Source organism: Homalodisca vitripennis, unplaced genomic scaffold (assembly GCF_021130785.1).
Source record: "Homalodisca vitripennis isolate AUS2020 unplaced genomic scaffold, UT_GWSS_2.1 ScUCBcl_2130;HRSCAF=6573, whole genome shotgun sequence".
NCBI lineage: Eukaryota > Metazoa > Arthropoda > Insecta > Hemiptera > Cicadellidae > Homalodisca > Homalodisca vitripennis.
Genome location: NW_025778259.1, coordinates 72,761 through 77,680, shown reverse-complemented (window position 1 = coordinate 77,680; position 4,920 = coordinate 72,761).

Genomic DNA, 4,920 nt, shown 5'->3' with positions numbered 1-4,920 from the left:
CATCGGTGATTCTTGATTTGTCTAGGCCTAAGCGTCCAATGTCAGGCTGCTGGACTCTATGTCCTGACAAAATATTCTAGATAAAATGTATATCAGTACCACTTTTTATCAGTACTATAGAGTAGTGCTATATCAGTACCATGTACCATATCGAGTCTTGCCCTTATTCTGTTTGATACGATCCTCGCACAGGCCAGTGGCCCACGAGGACGGGCAGAATAAGGCTTAAAATGGATCGGCTTCTCCTTAAAAAATTAGCATCAAATTAGAAATTCTTCTGATTTCAGAAGATAGACCATGAAAAGTTATTGCAGCGCACACGTAATGCCATGGCATGTGAACTGCTGTTAGATTCAGTTGTACGTTGAGTTTTGTCTATAGTGTCACTGTTACTATCTCTTGATTTCCTATTTATGTATATTGAGTAAATTTTCTTATAATATGTTACATATCTTTCTGTTAAAGTGACAATTTCTTATATATGTCTGTTAGTATAGAGTACTAATAATATAATAAATCAATGCAATGAATAAGTCCAAAAAATGTATTGATAATATACTTTTAAAATGTAATGAGAAAAGTTTTCACAATAATTCAATCTAATGCCACATACAAAACAATAGCCTCAAAATAATAGGATACTTTTATCCGTCAATATAATTCTTTAGTAAAATTTCATTTTTATGCCAAACCAAATCCAATTTTATTTTTTATTTATGCTCAACACACAGTACTAATTTATAAGTGAGGTTTTTAAAAAATATGTACAAGGAATGCTTTTCGTTAAGTTTATAAGAATATTTAATAATGTCCTCTTGTTTTGATTTAATGTCCTTCTTTTCAACCCCAAATGCCCCCTTTTAGGAATTTGTGTCTGGTCTTGTAATCACGTTGTACTCTTGTCAACTCTGCTGCTTGAGTCCGTGTTACTTTGTTATTTATTTATTTCAGTGACTCAATTTATAACGATGCATATATGTGTACTACAAGCGGTGTGATTTACAACAAGTAGTAAATGGTATAATGAATTTTGTGATTTGGGATTGCACATCAGAATGTTCAAGGAATCTTAGCTAAACTCAGTATTCTTGAAGTATTTGTAGAGCTCGTTTTACCTAATATTCTCTCTTTGTCCGAACATTTCTTTAATGAAACCACAAAAAAACGACAAATTTTTCACTTGCATAAAAATCAATGAATCTGATTTTTGAATGAAAAACAATCTGATTCCTGTAGAGGGTTTTTCGACTCATAATCATTTGACATTTTTTATATCTATATTTTAACACCCTAACTCTACGTGAAACATAAGAACATCAACCTACCAGTTCTAACAGATATAATTTTCGAAACTCCAGATCTTTGGTTATACCAAAGTATATATATATATATATATATATATATATATATATATATATATATATATATATATATATATATATATATATATATATCGTATGGGGGACAAAGGCAGCTACGATATATATTATTATTGGATTTAGCTATCCATAAATAAATAAATTAAAAATTACAATTATTAAAAAGTACGTAAGAACAAAGTTCTTGAGTAATAAATTAAAAATAATATTAAGATCTCCCGTTACAAAGCTAAATCCAAAGTACTGAGCCAGTTTAGAGACCCATCCTCTAAACCACTCAGACCAGCCAGACCACCAGAAAACAATCGCAAAGGGCAGTCGTTTACAATGTGCTCCATTGTCTGAGAGTTTGCGCCACAATCACACGTCTGGTCGTCAGTAATACCCCACTTAAATTTCCAGTGATTGCTTCTCCCAACCCCAGTTCGAAAACGATTCAATAAAACCCATTCCTTTCGAGGAATTTCCAAGCCACCCGCTGCTTTCGTAGGATCGGATATCAAGAACTTGTTCCGTCCATCGAATGATTCCCAGGATGACGCCCAGTTAGCAAAGTATAACTCTACAGGTTTCAAAGACATACTAATTACTCTGAAATTAAATTGTTTAATGCCCTTCCTCCACAGCTTAGGTCGGAGTCGGATGTGGTTTTGTTTCGGAGGAGTCTTAGAGAACGTTTAGTCCGTTCGGAATGTTACATTGTCCGAGTGTGTTATGCTCAACTGTCCAATATCTAAAATAGTGATACTTTAATACATAATTATCATGTCTGATATTTAATATAGTTTACACTGTAAGTAGGTGTTTTTTAGGGTTAATTATTTTAATGGAAAAATGATATTGATTTGACTTTTGTCAATGGTACGTATATAGTCTGATGACAATAAAAGATTTTGATTGAGAGGACTGGTTTTGGTTACCATTTGTTGGGTTGTCCAGAATGATCCTGGTTGTTTTTAAGTCTTTTTCTAAGAAGAGAGAGTTGTTTGTTTTGTATATCTCTAAGCAGAGGACAACGTTTTAGTTAGCAACTTTGTTGTTCAGCAACCTTTTTAACTATCAGTAAAGCGTTTGATAAGGTGTGCAATACTGGTATACTATATAAAATTGAGAAGTTTTTCCCCCATTATATTTTTTCAATATTATAGTCATATCTTTGAAATAGAACATCAAGATGTTCAGCTAAATTCAATAGAATCCGGAGTTTTTCAAGGCAATGTAATTGGTCCATTTGTATACTTACTACATATCGCTGATCTCCCAGAAAATGAACTTACTGAAATCGTAACTTTCTCAGATGATACTGCAGTTTTTTCAGTTCATGAAGGTTGCGTTGGATCATCTAATCACAACAGAACTTAGATACAATATAAAATTTGTTTAAGACGTAAAGAATCAAAATTAACGAACATAAATAAGGTCGTTTAACGTTTACATTAAATCAAAATGCTTGTCCTCCCGTTACATTGAATAACGTTCATTTACCCCATGCAACTAAGGTAAATTATCTAGGTTTCCGCTTGACAGAAGGCTAGTAGGAGGTCCCCCATTTGGACAAAGAGACAGCAGCTAAACTTAAAAAACAAATTTAATTACTTAGCTACACGAATTTAAATCAAAAACTTGTTTGAAGAACAAATTACTATGATATAAAACGATCTTAAAACCTGCATGGACAAACGCTGTGAAGTTAGGAAGTACAGCAATTCAAATATGGAGGATACTTCAACGGTATCAATCAAAATTGTTAAGAAACATTGCAAACGTTCCTTGGTATGTATCCAATGAAACGTTTTAGTCCCCTAATAACACCCTAATAGTCGAAGAAGAAATAGTCAAATTCAGTCGCAATTATCTTTCAAGATTAGATCAACCAACCTACTTTGCGGTAAATTTACCTGATAATTCTAAAGATATGTACAGACTCCACTGATCTGGTATCCTGAAACTACTTTTTGGGTTTGGGTTGAATTAATTATGTTAGTGTAAACAATGGTTAACATCTAACTCAATTTTAATTCTTAATATTATTTCTGTATACAATATTTACGTATTGTTCTTCTCAAGTTGAACAGATTGTAAATAAACAAAATGTGGTTTAAAAAATCAAATTCGTTAGAGTTCTTCCTAAATGAGAAAATGTAATCATGATCATGTTCATGACAGTTTTTTCCACAGTGGAATAAAGATAAACAGTCATACAAGTAGAGGCGGAATTGAAGATTTGCCGCCCCTGTTGGCCGACGCGATGTTGGCGGCAGGGTTAAATAAAATCAATCAACAATAAAGTAAAATTAATGTACACAAAACTCTTTGACTTACCTATCTTATCTTCAATTAAAAGCGATTGAGAAAACTATACACAGGCTTGACACCTATAACATCAGAATAAACCCCAACTCGAACTGAACTGACTGATTTCGGAACAACGGCGGCGTATGACGCATAATGCTTGGTATATAGTGGGGGAAGGGGTGGCAACCTGGCCTGACGGCGCCGGCGGGCTCGGCAACTTCAAACGATACCTTCAAGTCCCAGAGGCCCAGGGCTATCTGCTGACTACTTGCGGGCAAATACTGTAGCGTCCCGGAACATACCATATTTAATTAATGTTAGGATTACGAAATAAATGGATTATATTAAGTGAATGATTGTTTAAACAATTCCAATTTACAAATTGTTATGTTTACAAGTTTATTACAAGTAATTTTTTCACATATTTTTAACTTTTGGAATAATTTACTTTTTACCAAAATTTGCCGCCTCCTGAATTCTATCGCCCTGGGCTATAGCCCATTCAGCCCATATGTAAATCCAGCCCTGCAATAATATATATTACATTATATATATATATATATATATATATATATATATATATATATATATATATATATATATATATATATTAATAAAATACAAGTAAATAAAACAGCATAACAGTAATAGTGACAATCGCCCACAAAACATAAGCCACAATATTCACCTTAATTTGACCCGTAGTTGTGGTGACGACCGAAAAACATACACCAAGACCGGTATGAAGTATATAAACAGATTTTGAAGGTTTAATCAAGAATTATTAAGACATCAACAATTGTAATTTTAAAACTAATTATTAAAATCTAATTCTTCCTATATTTGGACGATCATCGTCTGAGCATTCTTTCACGTCCATATTAGTCGAGTTGACGGTTAAATTAATAGCCCTCCTACTTGATTAATTGAAACAAACCAGGTAGAAGCGCCCATTTAAGAAGATAATGCAGAACCTGATTCCTACAACAAAATAATCTAATCAGTTACTGACTCAAAAACAAAAACCTGAATATCACAGTACTAACATATCTAAACATAGTATTTAAATTCAGAAGACGTAATGTACCTTACATTCTCTTATCGATACAATTAACTAAAAAGAATCTATTACAATAACAACATAGAGAACAGTGACACAGTAAGGTGAATATGCTTTTCTTCTTGGTAAATATCTAAAGCCTGCCATGTAAATATTTTGTCCCTATAGGAAGAGAAAAAAAGTTGT